This window comes from Amyelois transitella, chromosome 6 (assembly GCF_032362555.1).
Source record: "Amyelois transitella isolate CPQ chromosome 6, ilAmyTran1.1, whole genome shotgun sequence".
Lineage (NCBI taxonomy): Eukaryota > Metazoa > Arthropoda > Insecta > Lepidoptera > Pyralidae > Amyelois > Amyelois transitella.
The window spans coordinates 3699725-3719442 of NC_083509.1; the positions used below are offsets into that span (position 1 = coordinate 3699725).

At 35.8% G+C, this 19718-nt stretch overlaps 1 protein-coding gene across 1 annotated transcript in view; it reads left to right on the forward strand.

The window, feature by feature from the left end:
* The window catches only part of LOC106139231 (cyclic AMP response element-binding protein A), a 73730-nt gene that overhangs the window by 42483 nt on the left and 11529 nt on the right, over positions 1-19718 (forward strand). The gene's annotated exons all lie outside the window — the stretch shown is intronic.

Below are 19718 nucleotides of genomic sequence, written 5' to 3' on the forward strand. Positions count from 1 at the left end.
AAACAAATAGAATTTTCCATTTCTTGTCCTCACCTTGGAGTAAAGGACGCAGGGCTGGCAACCTTCGGCGGGAATGGCGCGTTGTTTACGTCCGCCTTCTGCTCCCTACGCGCTAGGGGTGCCATTAAAGTGTAATTTGTCATGTCCAATCATTGTCATTGCACCGTAAATGTTGGGCGATGCTGACGTCTACAAATTCGATAGTTATGATGTAACGTAGCTTTTCTATTTATTTTATGATACCATTCATTGTATATACATATTTATGTCATTAGTTGTAGATATTATTTTCATTGTTATTTCAAATCAGCGAAATCTGATTAGTTACCTTTTTTTACACCAAATTTTTAAAGTGTGTGTAAGTTCTAAATAAATTCATTTCTTTACACGGGTTGATATAAAATGTAACCGAAATTTTCATGTTATCAAGAAAATCTATTATGACAATAGAAATAATTATCCCATATGTTTCTGAATAATTTTACATTAACAAATACACTTTCCGATTACGCTACAATGAGTTTCAAACATTGAACTTAAGTTTTCAATGAACTCAAGGAATTGCAGTTTTAAAATTACCTACTGATTAGGCTTTCCTTAACGAGGCAGCCCTAATTCATGATAATTACATTCCTACAATCTGAGTCACTGTTGCAACCCTGTGTTGCCTGTCAGAAAAAGGCAGACCTTGGACGTTACGTGCTGAGCCTTCCGAGTGTCTGGTCCCGTTGGACTTTAATGTCATTTCAAAAACACAACGAAATAAAAGAACACAAATAGAAATAAGAAATTTGCGATAATTTCTAAGATTATATTGTATTTTTGTTAGTCGAATCAGTTTGTGAAAATATATAAACGTGACCTTCGTGTCTTGAGACTGACGGCTTCGTTTATCCCGTTAGGGATAAAAGCGTTATGTGTGTAGCCTCTTTGGCCTCTTTGGTGAAGTGCTTGTTTCTGAGTTACAAGGTGTCGGTTGATATAACGTGTTTGACATCAAGTCGAATCAAAGTGGAATTGAGCTTTTGCAAATTAGGGCTTGGATTACGTTTTTGTTTGAATTTAAGGAACCGCTGAATCACTGCTTGTTTCTTTTGTAAATATTAAAAAGAATGAATGAAAACAGGCTGTCTGTTAAAGGTTTATCTAGGCCGAGACAGGGCTCACGGACTTCAGTGAAGTTTTATCTTTTGAGGTACAAAACTAAATTGAAATCGATTTATTCAACTTTGGTCACCTGGGTGATTAAATTCCACATTTCATGTAATCTTAATTAGGTTTAAGTGATGTGACGTCAATAAGTGATACCTGTTATCCAATTTTGAAAATAAATCTATTCTATTCTATCTCCAATAGAAGGAATAGAAATGGTTATGAGCATCTAACGGTAGTCAGTCTCAACTACATTGTAAGAGTCAAAAATAAATTCTGCTGTGTCCATCTCAAATTATGCACAAATCAGCATTGAAATATTGAAACTTGTGTCCGAGTGTCAATATTCAATGTAAGTAGAATTTATGTATGTCAAAATATTTAACATAATCATAATAAACCTCTATTAACTTGATCGTGTTGCTAAAATATTGCGTAGTCACATATACTCTCAAGTGTAAAGTACACTCAGCAGTATAAAATGTTTCCATGGTCTCTTAGCCAATATAATCGTTCGCTAAATTGTAAAGAATTTTGTCAGCATATTTTGCTGTTATTTGTAAAACATTGTAGGAACTTTATTTAATAATATTTTAAGATTTTTTGATAACAGGTTTAGTACTTTTTCACGTTTGTAATCCCTCGTTAACCTCAGCTTGTTATTGAAGCACTTTCGCAAAACGTTGTATCATTAAGTTCCCAAAGTTATTTTTAATATTGACAACTTTATATCTTGAGCAGTTTGTAATAAAGATAATGACTTTCCTTTGGTAACTCAAAGGTAGACAAAACGAATTGACAATACTGAGTACTGAAACTGCTTCAATATATTATTACTAGCTGACCCGCGCAACTTCGTTTGCGTGTATCCCGCTACTTCGACAAATACAGTCAACGCACCAACACATATTGGATACTAATTTTCAATTCACACTAACTTCTCTTTCCCTTAACCGCGTTTAAAATATTAAAATGTTTTTTGGTTTCTGTGACTCTTTATAGGGACGCTGCCCCCGCCGCCGCGGCCGGCCCGTACCGTGCCGCAATACTAATATCGTGATATCTCCTAAACTATATGTCTAAATAACACACTGTAAACTGCAAAAATAATCTAAATTAAATGCTCGTGATGATGAACTTACTTATTTTGATAAGGATATATGTATTATTGGTTATATCACCAGTTAAACATCACCCAACGAATTAAATGTTTTTTTAATACAGAAAAGTAGTTTTTGTGACTTAAATAAAAAAGCTGGATATATGTCATCGCGGACTTTTTTGTAGAACTAATAAAGACCAATGTTTTTGCTATACATTGTTCTTACTTGTATCCAACGGTATAAGCGGCGCACGCACAAATGCAACCTTCAATTAGATTTTTTTCTGACTTCTTGGACATAAATCGCTATAACTCAGCTAATATAGTTTCAATGTATTTCAATTATATATAAAAACCTGTCGGAGAAAATACTCTTTCTATTAGTGAAAACCGCATCAAAATCCGTTGCGTAGTTTTAAAGTTTTATGCATACGAAGGGACTACAGACAAAATGGGCGACTTTGTTTTATACTATGTAGTGATAAGATAATATGACAATACTTATGTAGGAGATAGGTCAGATTAAATAATTATTTCAAGTATATTGTAGTGGACTTGGCAACACCGTTGACTGGCTAAACGACTGCCTGAATGATTGATTAAACGAGATATCTATTTTTAACTGCAGTTCGTTACAGCTCTCTTCACTCTGCGAGAGTGAAACTCAAGTGAGCTGGTCATGCTTATAATTACCGAAAATAGTAAATTTAACCCGGACATAGAAATCAACCTGTAAAGTAAGTCTATATTTTTAAATCTGTTAAAATTGTCTAATTTTTCATTATCATATATATGAAAATAGTTAAATAAACAAATATACTGAAAGAGAGTGTGAATGGTAATTTTGGAAGGGGAAGGCTAAATTAACGTACGAGCTCCTGGTGAAAAGGTAGGTCAAGCAACAAATATTACGGCCTCTATTATATACGACGGCCTATGTAGCGCAGTGGTAGTACGCTTGTCTGTGACACCAGAGGTCCCGGGTTCGAAATCCGGCCAGGGCATGATGAGAAAAGAACTTTTTCTGATTGGACTGGGTCTTGGATGTTTAGTATCGTTGAGTTAGTATCTCGTAACACAAGTCTCGAACTTACTTCGAGGCTAACAATCTGTGTAATTTGTCCCGTATATATTATTTATTAATATTAGGTTCGATTGAATTTGCTTAAATGGAACATAAATATATTCCACATTTCCCATAAGAAATGCTTATTCCCACGGCCCTTATACGAACAAAATCACGTATCGGCATACTTAAGAGAATGTGAAAATATGCCGATACTCGCCCAAGATTTATTATTATGAGACTTAACCGTTTAGAACTCTATTGCATTGTAATAGGTCAGGGTATGACGAAGTCAAATATAACTTCGTGTGACACGAATACGAATACTCATTACCACAATCGGATTACTAGAAGCCTTGCGCCAGAGCATACATATACTTTAAAAAGTCGATATTTTTCTTCACTCGATAACGTATCGAATAATATATCTCATGAATAATTGAAAGATATGATTATGTATTAAATTACATATATAGATTATCACACTCTATCCACCAAGTAAAAGTTTTAAATGATAATAGTTACTTTAGATTACGAATGAGGAAGTAAAATTAATTATTAAGTCTTGACATTTCTACATACTTATACACATATGGATATCCTCTTGGCATTTCTTTAATGACTTCGGATCTGATCCATGTACATACATGGGTTAGGTCAGTCAATTCCAAGAAGCAACTATCGCCTTAACTTTCGTGGCCCTGTTAACACGAGAATCTAATCCAGGTAGGATCCTGGTTATTTATATGACAGTTGTCGCCGCCATTTGGGGCATCCACGGAATAGTCTTATTCAAAAGTACCTACCGGGAGCCGCACGAAATGCTATATCCTTGAATAGGGTAGTTTGAGCCCAAGATTCGTGAGTAAATGTGCGCAAGTGTATCTATGCTAGAGAACCAGGCCGCAGTAATTGAGCCATTACATTCCTTGCAAAATGCATGAATGTAAGTATACCAGCCAGAATCCAGCATTTTTTAAGTTTTAATAGTCGTTGCAGTTTGTTTATTTTTAAGGTTTCGTGTCTCGACAGAAAAACAGAACCCCTATAAGAACTTTTCATTGTCTGTCTGTCAAGGTCTTGAGTGAAATGTTTAAGAGCCTTTTTAGCACGTGTTGAAGTATAATAATATTTTTTTAAAAAGCCCTGTAGTCAGCATATAGTATGGTATATGAGGTATTTTTGTACCTACAGGTACTTACAAATTAATTAAAATTTGTAGAAATCCCTAGTTGCGCGAGTCCTATTCGTACTTTATCCGTTTAATTTCCTTTACTGCTCTTTAAAAAGCGAGATAATTGACCACTAATATAAAAAACATGACGACGTTTTCTCCGCGATTCTTATTATTTCATTCCAAGTCGCGTTTACATAGCAAGGATTTACAGTCGCCGCGTGACCGGCATGCGGTGTATGATGTTGCGTAAAGAATGCGACTTACCGTTATGCGAAACTGCACACGTGCTTGTGCATTTTGGTCCCTCATTATTTGAGGAAAACTTTTGCAAGTATTAGAGCTGATATTACGTCAGCAAATCGATTATCATCATGCTTTTAAAGTCAGCGTACTGAGGTGAGGTGAAGCCCGAAGTGCGCTTAATACCACAATCCTGGATTAGTTAAGTGTGGTTCCCGGTATCAGTAGAAAAAAAATAGGACCACTCCATCTCTTACCCATGAATGTCGTAAAAGGTGACTAATGGATAGGCTTTTAAACTTTTTCTTTTTTAGACGATGGGCAAGCAACCTGTCATATTTTGAATCTTAGCTATACCGTTGAACGTGGCCTTTCAGTCCTTTGTGGGGTAGACAGAGCTAACAATCTTGAAAAGACTGACAGGCCACGTTCAGTTATTTGGCTTAGTGATAAAATCGAGATTCAGGTAGCGTAAGGTTGCAAACCCATCGCCTAAAAAAGAATCTCAAGTTTGTCAGCCTATCCCTTATGCGCCTTTTACGACATCCTTGGGAAAGAGATGGAGTGGTCCTATTCTTTTTTGTATTGGTGCCGGGAACCACACGGTCATTTGAGGAAAACTCTTGTTTTGCATAGTAGAGCTGATATTACGACCCCAATCGATATTTATGATAAACTTTAATCTTGCAGGCAATAATTGACCTTATTATAGATGATACAACTGATGCAACTAGTTTAAAGCGATTTACAAGAACGTTTATCAGAATATGAAATCACTATATTCTGTCAGATTTTGTATGTATAGATTAAATATATTCTGGACAGGGTAAAGGTTTGTATTGTAGGAAAATTAACTTTTATGCAATGATATTTTTTTTTAATACTTGACTAACTTCTTTTAAGTATTATTTTGTTTGATAACATTTTAATGCTCTATTGACATCATATCTCATGGTCTTAAACCGAGTTTTGAGATGAGTTTCCGCTGATAAAACCATTTCCTTCCTGCGTTATCAAGCGCCAGCGTTGTTTGCCGTACTTATATAATTAGTTGAAATAAAACGTGTTTGCTAATTACATACAAGTGTTTATCAACTTTATTAGGGCTTGCGAACATTCGCACAATTATCATTATATTCACTTTCTCACCTTTTATATATTTAATTTTACTTGTTAACAAATATTTACCATTCCAAAACTCCGGAGTACCTTATTTAAATACGACAGTAGCTTCTTTCAAAGCGTTTGAAACCTTCATAAATTGGATCTTATATTCCGCATTTAGTCTGAAATCTGGCTTTGTTAATTATGCTGACCAAAAACCAGGACCTCTCAATCAGTTTACATAATATGTTTTCTCAGGTCAAGAAATCCTGGTTGCGGGCAGTAGGCTTGTTCGTAACGAAGGTAATGACATTACTCCTGAAAGCCGATTACAGTGATAATTGGGTGAATACAAAGGAATGTTATGTAAACTGATGACACGATATTACGTTCTTGTTATTACAGACATTAATTTGTATTCAAATACCACACATAGCCTGTTAAAAGTAAACGACATCTGTAGCCCGCGAGGGTTAAAAATCACTGAACGTAAGAGGATTTGCATCTTAATATTCCTGCGAGGCTAGTGTCGCACGCGCGATGCCGTCTTTATCGCGTGATAAACTGTCGCTATTTCTCGCGAGTTTATAGCGAGATAGAAACGGCGTCGGGCGTGCCATGCTAGCCCCGCTAGTCCTAAACCCTTACTTAGGAAAGCCACAACCAGGCCAAGCCAAAAGGTTGGCTCCAGGAAAAGACAGGTAATATTACGTACATAATTAAGTAATTTTTATAATAGTATTGGTGTAGATAAAATGAAAAAAAAAATTCAAAGCGGAGAAACCTTAATATAAACCATTATATGTATCAAATTTTATTTTTAAATAATTCCATGCCTATTAAAGCTAAAAAATCTATATAAAGACTAAACTTATCAGTATATCGTATTACATAACTTCGTTACAGTAAAATTATCTGTGGAACGAATTCCTGAATGGGCCGTGTATCTAGTAGGCGTTACGGCGCGCGTTTAAAACAATGTTGCCGTATAAATAGTGTGAAAATCCAATTTTCTCTTATCTAGGTGGGCGCAGGCGGGGAGAGGCGTGCGGAAAATTGAGAAAAGTAGAAGATTGTTAGGGCGTCGTCGCACTATAGCTAGTGTTGCCTGATCTTGCCTGCAAGTTTTTACCATTTTAGTAGATAGAGCATGTAAATTTTTCATTCTTCAACTCACAAAGAACCTAGCCTACGAGGTTTTGTCTACCCCGTAAAGAATTAAATCATGATAAATAATATGTGTATACAAAACATACATACAATCCTCTCTATCCCTTGCGGGGTAGATAGAATCAACAGGTTTTCCGTAATTGTAATTCGTTTCTGGTAAGCCTTCTTGTCACGCCTACTGTAACTTGGTGTGACGTTGGTAACGCGTGGGTGGTTGATGGGTAATTCTATAGTTACAGTGACGTTTCTAGACTGAGCCTATTCTGGCGCCCCGCGGTGTGACGTCACGGCGCGACGTCGGGGGCGCGCCGTATCATCGGCGGCAATGGTGACTTAGCGATTAAAATTACAAAAACTGAAGAGAACTTAAAACTGAAATGCCTTAAACAGACATGGAATAATAATAGTATAATTTTGTTTACTCGTTCACTGATGAAATTACGACTACGGGAATGCGACACTTCAGCTGATTCTGAAGTTTTGAGGTCTTGCAATATTTTTTTATGCAAAAAAATTAAATAATAATCGCGCTGACCATTTTGATGGTAATTTTTATCAGCAATTCACATATACCTACAATCTTAAGTATTATCTGACACTAGGCAATATAACATACTCGATAAAAATCCTTCCTTATCAGTACCTATTTTTCAAATTATACGTGACAAGATTCATGTTTATTATCGACACCACTGACGGCAACTGTACCCAAGTGACATTTAAAAATAATGTCATGCTACGGAACTCGTAGGCTTTAAGATTGTACTCGTATGTCCGGCTAAATTTGCAGTGATGGCCCTGATGTGTCCGGGTTTTGTGATTATTTTTATATTGCGGATCGAAAATCACGTCAAGTCATAACCGCCGAAGCACCGCCAGATTACTAAAGAAGTAGTTAACCCCAAGCGAGGCGTATATACTTACAACGTCTCAAAAAACGTTGGTCTAGCTTTGAAAAATACCTTAAATCGTCAACAATACAGGCAAATCCCAACTCTGTCCAGCCATTAGGTACGGTGTCTTGGCAACCCTAGTAAGGGCGTGTTCACACTGGGTCGGTCGCCTGTTGCGTCGGCGTATCACATCGTTATCTGGAGGTCGCACACTGGAAAATTGGACGAGGGCGGGAAAACCGCTCGTTTTTCAATGAAACGTGAGATTGAAATCGAATACGTTTTGTGGCATAATTGCGTATTTCTGCTAGCTCGGTCACTTATTGGAATTTAACTTGATTTCGTAATCAGCATTTTTAATACTTTTGTGCGGTATTGGCATAACATTTTTCTATTTATAATCAAAACATTGGGAATATGAACTGTTTGTTAATCAAGGGAAATCTGTCAATTGATGATGGCGTCTAGCTGAAGCTGTCCTTCGAGTCTTAAGGGTTAAGGTTAATCTGTAAGGACATTATAATATTGTGTGTTATCGGAAATACAATAAGCTCACAAATACTTTTCGAAAATAACAGTTATAACCAGTTCTTTTGCAAAAATTCTATTTCATCTCTTTATCTCTGTAAGTTCATCTTCATTGTACTTTTAAAAAGACGTCGATGGACTCGTATTGAGTCATTGTCCTGTCTGATAACGAGATGAGTTTTAGAAAAGCCATCCAAACTGCAAATACAATTGTTTCCGACTGGCTTTTATTTTTGTTCTTATTTTTTCATCTTTTTGAATAAAACTTTTTACGTACAAGTAGGTACGAAGAAAGTCTTCAAGCTAAGGTTTTGCATTTTAATTAAACTTAACTTAATTAACACTTAAAATGCCTACTAAAAGGGACTTCCATAATTCATTCGTGATATTTCCTTGGTGTTGAACGATAACACGCCTACGCTCGATGTTTTGTATTATCATTCGGTTATGACGTCATCGACGTCTAGACAACTTGATGGTGGAAAGACGTCGCGTTTCAACACCCTTGTTTGTTGTCAAGGGTTCAGTGAATGTTTCTCAATAATTACAGTAATGATATAGCCCACCCCTAAGTTAGAAATATTCGCCTTGGTTGGTGATATACAAATACATATGTCACGCCTCTTCCCCTGAGGATAGGCAAACACTACAAATTCCACCTACCACGAAATGCTTACATCTTTTCCACATTCATCAGTCTCTTAATACAAGTTCGGTGGTTTAGAGTATTCTTGACGTGACCTTTCCAAAATATTTTTAAATTTACTAAAACTTGATGTCAGGACCCTGAAACTCTTGGAAATAATAACATTAGCAAGATACAATAGTGTAGTCAAATCCTAGAGTCAAACAAATGTATCTATAACCATTGCTGGCTTATCGGAGTATGTCTACATAAGGTAGATCTTTAAACGGCGTAATGGATAATGTTAATTTTAGAAAAGTCGTTAGCAACTATAGGCAGGCTTTCTAATGGAATTTGTGTACCAGTTAAATCAATTATGTTTTATCCATTGTCTAGACGGATCCATACTTATTAATCGTTACATAATACATCTTTATGTTATAATAAAGTTTTAGAATCCCGAAAACAAAGATTGTTATAACCACTAGGACGAGCCAAGCGAAGCGCATGGACACTACCTACCTTTTGTCGAAAGATTTCATACATTTCAACATATGTCTGAGATTAAAGCTCTATTGTGACTTATTTCCGTTTTAGAGAAGTTTGGGGAAATCCCCTGAAAAAGAACTCATTTTGTCCCCGAAGGGCTTTGCGACATTACCGGGCTTTTGCCACTACGCCGGCTGATGGATGGACCTCCTGCCGACGTAGTGGCTCTCAAAGGGTTCCCAAAGTGGGACGAGTCGCGGCTTTGGCGCCACCCTTTGTTACTTTCTTATAAATTTCTCAATTCTATCGTTAAGCCAAATAGCTGAATGTGGCCATTCGGTCTTCTTAACACTGTTGGCTCTGTCTACCCCGCAAGGGATATAGACGTGACCATATGTATGTATGTATATTTCCCGAGGTGCATAATACATTCATACTTCATTCTTCCTACGCCGAATAGTTGCCGTTGCGTACAGTCAGTCACTCACTCAGTACTGCTACAGTTGTATCAGATTGTCATAATTATAACATTTAAGAGTCACATATTAGCTCTGTCTGATGCCAAGGTATAAAAGTAAGAATGAGTAAAAAAAAACCTGTAGAAGTTTTGCAAACACTCCACAATGGAACTGAAAACACTGCATTTCAAGTGTTCTTTCAGCGCCCACACCTGCCACCCACTGCGTTATAACATTTAAACCTACAATGCACGCCCACGCAATCTTTTTGCCACCTGAATGCAACGCATACATACTTTAAGTTACATTTATATCCCTTGCGGGGTAGACAAAACCAACGGTCTTAAAAAGACTGAAACGCCACGTTCAGATGTATGGGTAAATGATGAAATTGAGATTCAAATAGTGACTAGACTTGAGATTCAAATAGAGAATCCCAAGTTATTAGTTTCCCTCCTCCTTTCCCTTAGTTACCTTTTACGACATCCATAGGAAAAGATATAAAGTGGTCTGATTCTTAAGTGCTGGGAACCACACGGCGCGAACACAACACACCGACCTATTTCTCACAAACTCAAGCCCTACATTGCTTGAAATGGCTAGAACAGATGCGCTGAACATTTGAACATGTTGTTGCATTCGTCACTGGATAGTAATTTAACAGTCACTCGTGCGCAATCAGGGTTAATAAGCAGATTTGATTTTATTTATAACTATGACATCGTAGATCTGTCTTCCATCAAGGGGTGTTTTATGGGGATAATAAATAAATAAATAAATAAATATATAAATAATGGGGATATTATGATGTAACTGATATGCCAATTTAAAGTTACAAATTTAGTGTTACCAATGTCATAATTTTATTTTAGTCAATCTAGAATTTTTATAGCTAGACGTAAAATTTGATGAGGTATGGAAATAATATTATATTTCACGATGAACCAAACTATATTAATATGAAGTAAACACTTACTATGTTGTTAAAGGTAGTATAGGCATTTCAAAACCAATTCTTGTAAGTGTGCAAAATGTAAGAATTTATATTACTAGGTCACTTGATTGGCATTTAAGTACACATGATTTTAATTTAATACTAGGTTGCTTTAAATCTGGGTCGTTCTGTTACCAACCGATCTTGTAAGGCCTGAAACGAATACTAATTTTGCTGTCATTCTATGGAAATGTAGGTAAGTACTGCTTAATTTTTCGTTAAACGTTGAATAATTTACAAGCAATTTGTAGTTTTAGCTTTATCTTTAAGATTGTCGAATTTTTAAGTTCTTTTTTGGTGAAAAATTAAGAGTAGAATTCACGACGACTTTATCCACCTTTACAGTTTTTTTTTTTTTGTTTTGTTATCAATATTCAATGAAGCAATAAGACCAGGTCGTGTTTGACGAAAGGACTAAAATTATCAAAATTTCCCTTCTGTTCGGTTTCTGACCCGATCATCCCGGACCCACCTTATTACCATATTTATATGATACAGATGTTTGACACCATGTCAGTTAGGCACAGGATTTTGAAGCCATTAGGAAAAACTGAAAAAAGACCATTTCAGCAGGTCCGGGATTGTTCTCATAATATGTAGCAATTAAAAAATTGGTAAATTTTATCAATATATATTGCACGAGAACGCACGCGATCCCGTACCCACCAGGCGACCACGCCCGGTCACTTGCACGTGAAATGTTAAGGGGAAGATATTCGCTAGTTTTGCTTTATCAGCTCAGTGCATTTTTTTTTTGGTGAAATCGCAACTTAAACTTTATGATTATTAAAATTATTATTTCTCTAATTAATTTAATTTTCAGAATCGAATATCTAGAATGTAACTTGTCTGTTACTGTTTCATGCCACAGCCATCTAACTGACTGACTTGAAATATTTTATTTCAGTCCCGAAACTTCTATGTAGTAATATTGTATTTAGAACAAACTTTAGGTGGATGAATTTGCCTGGTTTCTCTTTCCTAATAAAGAACAGGAGACACGACTCTATCAATTCACAGCTAAATCACTATACAAATTAAAATTTGCTATAAATTTTGGCATATATATATATATATATATATATAGGAAGGATTTAAAAAAATATTAATGGGAGCCTAAATCTATACCTTACAAAATTCCCTGATTAAGTTAAGGAAATCCCAAATTTAAGTTTCTAAGAAGGGTGCATACCAACATATCTCCTTCCTGGTTATATTCTTACCACACGAAAAGGCTGAAAGGCCACCTCAAGCTCGGCTTAATGATAGAATTGAGATTCAGCTAAGAACATTCTTTCTCTTAAGTGAACGTCTCATGAAATATCAACCGGTGCCAGGAATGGGAGCATTTTTTGTAAGATCAACTTTCACCAGCGAGTGGATTCGCATCCGGTTCACTCGATACCGTTCGCGGACATTTCTATACGTTCAGACTTGTTAGCCCAACATGGATGCCTAGTAAATCATCGATTTGATAGACTAATCGATTAACAATCGATTCTCGACGTAAATGCTCTACGGGTCATCCGGTAGTGATATTGAATACACTCCATGTACATATGTGGACTTGATGAGTCTATACATGGCTATAAATGGTTTAACTATTTGGTGATGGCCATCATTAATTACGATAGTAAGTAAAGAGTGGACTTTAAAAACTCTCGTACGCACTTATGTTAACGTCAAGTATGTGTTAGTAGGACCAATAGGCCCAAAATGATAAATATTAAGTTCTGTCTCCCTCTGCTTCTGTATATATGCATCATTTGTGTTTCTGTTGTGATGTTTTTAGCATCCCTTCTACTTTTCTATATAGGCAAGTAAAACACAAAAAAATCAGTGAAAGCCTTTAAGCTTTTGAAATACAAGCAACCTGCATCCCTAAAGAATCAAAGTCACGTACTAAGCGCGTGGGCTCGCCCCTGAGACTGAAGTTTGAAATTGGAACGGTTATTTTTACGCGGCTATGAATTACCTGAATCGACTTCGATTTCAAACAAGTGGGCCACTTGTACCGAACTTACTTAAATGTTTATTTCACAGGGTTTAAACGATTGCAGTCTTAACTTTAATGTAAGGCACTTTCATCATCTTTCTTTTCTTACCATAACTTCGGAAATTTCCGTGATAATATGCTTTCTGAAAACTTACATATACATTTAAGAATATCTACCCAAACATATATCGAAGTTTGAAATGACGCAAATTTTTGAATACCTCGAACAAAGTCTTAATCTACAAGATAATATCTAGATAGATATGTATCTAGATATTATCTTGTTAGTAAAAATAATTCACTACAAAAGAAATTACCTATTCTGATTGAGTAAATGGCAATATTGGCAATTCCCGCGTAGAAACAGCCGTAACAAATCAAACTTAATGGCACCTACACGAACAATGTATTATAAGAAATGGCCGCGTCGCTAATTGATTAATGTGTTTAATTTGATCCCACATTTCACTATAGATTTTTATCTCTTTCCCACCTTTCACAAAACTCCAGTTATACGAACGGAAAGGCATGATATTTGAATGTCAATTGTTTTCAAGTTAACTCTCATAAGAACCTTTGCGAAGAATCGGAGGATGATTAATGTTATGATAAACGTTTCGCGTAAAGTTATCATTACAAATCATTGGAATGGTGTTACATGTGTAAGCTTCCCTGCTGGTATGGTAGCAAAGAAAAAATGGAGGGTACCAGCTGCTTCAATTTCCTCGCAGAATTCCTATAAAAGTCAATCAAGGAGAAGGCAAATAAACTGGGGTTTGGTTGGCTCTGTCTAGCTCATAAATATAAAGATGTGATTAAATGTATCTTCTTCCTCCTGGCTTTAGTCCCGGTTGCATCTTCACCACGCTTGTGTAGAGCCTGGGATATGCCCTTGACATTTGGCTCCTGGATTGAGTGAGTCAGGTTTTAACACGACCTCCGCAACTTCTGCAGGGTAACCTAACCCGTATTGGATCATGGTAACACATCTAAGTGCCTGAATGTGCAAGTTTCTTTATGTGGTTTACCCTAACCGTAAGAGCATCGGTTGGTATTCAAACTAATATACATAACGTTCAAATCAACGTGATTAAATGGACGTATGTGTGACATTCAAAATATTGACACATGGACACTGGATCGGGGAATGTCTATGGATAAATACCTACTTGAAAAGTCTTCGAATTGTAAAATTAGCATCCAAAAAAGCTTAAACATATTTTGGAGTTAGTACCATCAATGATTTATATTCAGACCTAACTTTCTTTTATTGAAAAATGTTTCTTGATTGCATTTCACATTTTGGCTTTTTACAAATTATAATACCGCCAATACCTGTTTTATTAACATCATTATTTGTTCAACAGACAAATATAATGAAATACGAGTATGTACCTATGTTTGTAGGAGAAAGAGCCTAAAAATTTTGGAACAGCTTAAATGCGACATTACTCACCTTGTTTAAAGTAAAAATAAATTTCTGAATGACTATACATCATCGCGTTCAAATATTTGTTTACAGTCTGGACTGGGTGACTTCATCGTGTATTAATGATGAGATAGCAATAAATATTACTGCAATGTTGTCAGTGTAAAGTCTAAACTAAAATAGGCAGATCTTTCTATCTAATAAATAAGCAATTTTTATTTGTCAAGTTAACGTTTTTTTTTATTTTTATCAGATTTTTTTTAGATTCCAGCCCACCCTGCTAATTTTGTCAAATGGCATATTAAGAGTCAGTAGTTTTAGTGGCAAGTTAACTTGTATTTTATGCATTCTTGTTTTATTAATATTAATGTGCTAATAACTTATTAAAGTTTGCAAATTAATTAATAACGTAATCATGTTGTATTGTCCATACGTTTTAATTATGCAATAAATTTAATGCGTCTGGCACATGGGACCGGTTATTGGAAGTTGCATCACTATGCAAATGTGTCGTAAATGTGTAACGGCGTCGCGCACCGATCACCGCGCATAACAATAAAGAGGATAGAAGGCCCGTTTCTTATAAACACTGTTGATCACTCATACATAGGTAATAAATCAAAATAGGGACATATATCACTTTTCCGTTACCGAGTGGCTGACGGACAACGGACAGCCCAAATGTTTTTAGGACAAATAACACAGATTGAGTTATCCTCATTAGTTGTTACTACTACACATACACACATATAATCTCGTCCATATTCCTTGCGGGGTAGACAGAGCCAACAGTCCTAAATAGACTACTAGGCCACGTTCAGCTGTTTGGCTTAATGATAGAATTGAGATTCAAATAGTGACAGGGTGCTAGCCTGTCACCTAAAAGAAGAATCCCAAGTTTATAAGCATATCCCTTAGTCGCCTTTTACGACATCCTAGGGAAACAGATGGAATGGTCCTATTCTTTTTTCTATTGATTCCGGGAACCACACGGGAAAGCAATTTATTACACCTCATTAGTAAGTTGGTCATTATTAGGCAGAGCCAATATACATAGTCACTAGGCTACGTTTAACTGATCAGTGATTGTGGCAGCCCACCACCTAAAATAAGAACCTCAAGTTCTCCTTGATTGAAATCTACTAGGAAAGAAAAGTCACTGGTTTAATCGCACAAATTTTTCAAGTTACAATAAAAAATGGTTTAATAACATGTGAGTATATTAAATAAATGAAATTTGCCTTCTGAAAGCTCATTTATATTATGGCATATGTATTATCATTACTTCAAGTAGGCTAATCTTGCATTGTCTATGTGTGACTTTGTAATTTATGAAGTATGGAGTTAACTAAGATTTTATATCCAGTGATACAAAGGTTGTAAAGTTATCGGCAGAGTCATAAGAAAAGACCCGATATATCTTCCTATGGATAATACACGAACAACATAGGACAACATAGGTGATAAAGGAAAAAAGGGGTTTCTTTTTACAATTCAAATTCCAAAATTTTAATAAAGTTAGCCGGCAATAAGTTAGGTTCCAAAATCGTCCCACTAGTGGGATAGACGACTGTTTTATATTTACAAATTAAATAGCTACAATTTCTTGCTGAGTTTTTAAAAACATTTAAACGTGTAGATTTTGCAAGGTTATATGTAGGTATGTTGCAAAACCTCGAGACGCAATTTGATGATCGTTGCATCGATTGACATTTGATAGAAACGTGCTGTGAGAATAAAGACATTGGGCAATGTCTGGCATTGCTGTCTCTGTTAAGATAGAGATTATAGCAGTTAATAGACATGTACAAGGTGAATGTGCGTTGAAAGTTGCAAGACATAAAGGAGCTATAAATAAATAAAACTGACATTATGATCAAGCCTCTCAGAGGAGAAGACTCTAACTAGGATTTTGCTACGATTTCGATTTATAATAATACGATTAATCCTTTATATTGACAGGTCAATAAAAGTACTCTTGTACCTTATAATATACTCTATACTACTTATAGGATACACTTTACTGGACTTTCCACCATAAAGTACCCGATACTCAACGTTTCTAATTATAGCGTCGATTTGCATAATTAAAATTTGCATATGAATCGCAGTAGTAAAGATTTTTTTTTGTAAAGGTTTTTATTTTTGAGAAGAAGCGCTTTGTAAATGGCTGACAAAGCTCTTCTTCTCAAAAATAGAAACCGAGAAGAACTAGCCAATACCACTGATGCCGTTCTTTCAGATCTTTAAACATCTGATCACGCATAAAAATTTGCGCCAGAGAATAGATGTTCATAGTTTGAAGAAAGAGATAAATATATTCGTTGAAACTTTTTATGCTATGCTTTTTATAAAATGGATATAAAGCAATATAAAAAAAAAGTATTTTACAACTGGTTTATTTGTCCACCAGTGCATCAACTAACTAACTAGCGTCAAAATTACATCCAATTCTCACTATGAGTTCATTGGTTGATGATGTAATCACGCATCTGGTAAAATTGACGGTACGAAAATGTAGAAGCGGATCAACATGATTTTCAAGTACTTCGCTAATGTTCAACATTGCCAGTATATGCTGGTCTTTGTAATGGCCGTCACCTTGGCCGCGCAAAGCAGTTCACTGAAATAGAGGATCGAGTGAACGAACGGCCGTGATGCCAAACTCGGTCGGCGACCCCTGCCTTCCGAATGCCTTATAGGCTTCCGATTTCCATCGATACCAAGCGTACATTACTAATTTGCATTACTATGAAGCTTTTGGCTCAAACACCATTAGAATAACTTTAGTTGTACGCCGAAACACTCAGGGGTATTGAACCTTTGTTTGGATGCTTGTAAATTAGAATTGTTAAGCGATGGTTTACCAATCCTGTTACTATCTCAATCTCAATTCTGTCGCTAATCCACCGAGCTGAACGTGGCCTTCAAGACTCTTTCGAGACTGTTAAATCTGTCTACCTTTTAAGATATAAAGCTTCAAAATGTATGCCTTGTTTGCCTCGGCGAAGTGGTGGCGAAAGGTTGGTTCTAGTCAAGAGTATCATAAACCTTAAAGATTCGAAGAGTTTATTTGTATACTATTAGTTTTAAATGTATAATATTAAAGGTTTATAAGAAGCTGTAAATGGCGACTCTATTGAGTATTTCAAACTATTTGGTAAAAGTCATTCCGGTTACAATCATGTTGCTATGATATAAACCTTAATAACTTAAGGTCTGACCTGTATATACCTTACATAGGTAAGGTAGAGATCTTAGCAAGGGGAAATATGTAGTCTCTCCGGAAAAAGTGATTTAAGTTAACATACTTGTGTTTCAAACGTTTGGCTCAAACGCCATTAGCAATAACATTGGGTATTTATCCGAAATACTCAGGGGTATTGAACCTTTCTCGCCCGCTGTGGGAAATCCCGACGCTGTTGTGGACGTGAGGAAGATTTTAATTCCGGTTCTTCTACAAGCGTGGCTCGCGATGGTGACTGATATTGTCATTACTTATTACGTAATTAACGACGTCAGTACAGTCACGTACAGTGAGTTTGATGATTTCTGCAGTCGGCTTATTATAGTGCTTGCAGATCTGGTTGATTTTATTATGAAATACTGGAATGAAAGCGCGGCTTCGCCCGAGTAACACAAAAACATCCGTTATTTTTTGATTCCGCGGATATTTCGGGAGATATTCTCTTATTGCACCCCACAGGTTAAATTAGGGAACCCACACATAAATTTTTAACCTTAGACCTAGCGATTAGAGCTGTGCTGTTATGTCAGTTAGTCATTCTGTGTCCTATTTTATTTTTATATATATAAGAAGATAATACAATACTTATACCTACCATAGAATTCTACGCATACGTTAAAAGTATTCCACTGAATCAAGAAAAAAGAAGACTGCACAATGACAGCAAACATGTAGTTGTTAGAGGCATACTTAAAATTTTACTGCTGGTTTATTGACCTGTCACCATTATTATGTTATTTATGAGTTAGTAATGTGAAAGATACACAATAAACAAGTAATCGTCACACGGCAGGGGGCGCCACTGGTGGCTGAACTTGAAAACAATCCCACCCACTCTGATATGAGTGTCATTCAGATAAATTTTAATAAAAACTTTGAAGAGTCTCGTCCCGAATTTATTCTTTATTCAGAGCGAAAGATTAAATTGTATGTTGTGTTTTCATGAATTTATTATGCACAGATATTTTTGAAAGTTCTATATACATACATATAATCACGTCTATATCCCTTGCGGGGTAGACAGAGCCAACAGTCTTAAAAAGACTGATAGGCCACGTTCAGCTGCTTTGCTGAATGGTAGAATTGAGATTCAAATAGTAACGGGTTACTAGCCCATCGCCTAAAAGAAGAATCCCAAGTTTAAAAGCCTATCCCTTAGTCGCCTTTTACGATATCCATGGGAATGAGACGGATTGGACCTAAAAGTGCGGGAGCCACACGGTAAAATGTTCTGTTTGTACTTGCATGCTCTAAGGTGTCTCTCTCTTTCTTATCGTTTTTAGTGTTGCAATTTCATCGGTAGATATTAAAAAGTCGCACCATAAAAAAAAGTTTATTTATCATGTATGCCTATTTATTAAGTACAGTTTCTTTTTGTGTTATAAAGTGTAAACCTTTTTGTTCTTAAATTATGTATTAATGATTCAATACCATAGCACATTATCGTAAAATTTGAAAAACTAACACACCTTTTTGCGCGGTCTAGCAAAACAAAATACTTATCTAGGAATTGAAACTAGTTTCTTTTGTTATTGACGAAGAATATACGATCGTGGAATTTTAGAAATGGTTAGAACCTGCGCCGTAATGGGTGTTTGGTCTTCCAACTCGTTTTCGATGCCAAGATGAGGATTAAGGACCGGTTTTGGACGCCCACCTTATCTCAATTAACTCCTAAATCGATATCCACTACAATAGAATTAAACCTTCTTATTATTTTGTATAGGTACTGGCAGTTAACAATTCCTGTTTATTTGACAAATAATTGTCACACATTAAACAGACAATATCAGAATAGAAAGGATAGTAAGAATAAACGAAATAAGTTCAAATGTATGTTTTTGTGGATTCTTTCTTACAAAACTACCGAATTAAGTTATCCAGTGTTGATTTAAAGTGGAATTATTTCTAAAGTAATTTGATAATAATGCAATTACTGTTTCGACGTAAATAACAAAACATAATACACTTAACCTTTAAGGCCCGCTGGCCCGTTTATTCTCTTGTGATAATGTGTGACCTTCGTTAATCAGTGTAAACATTGCACT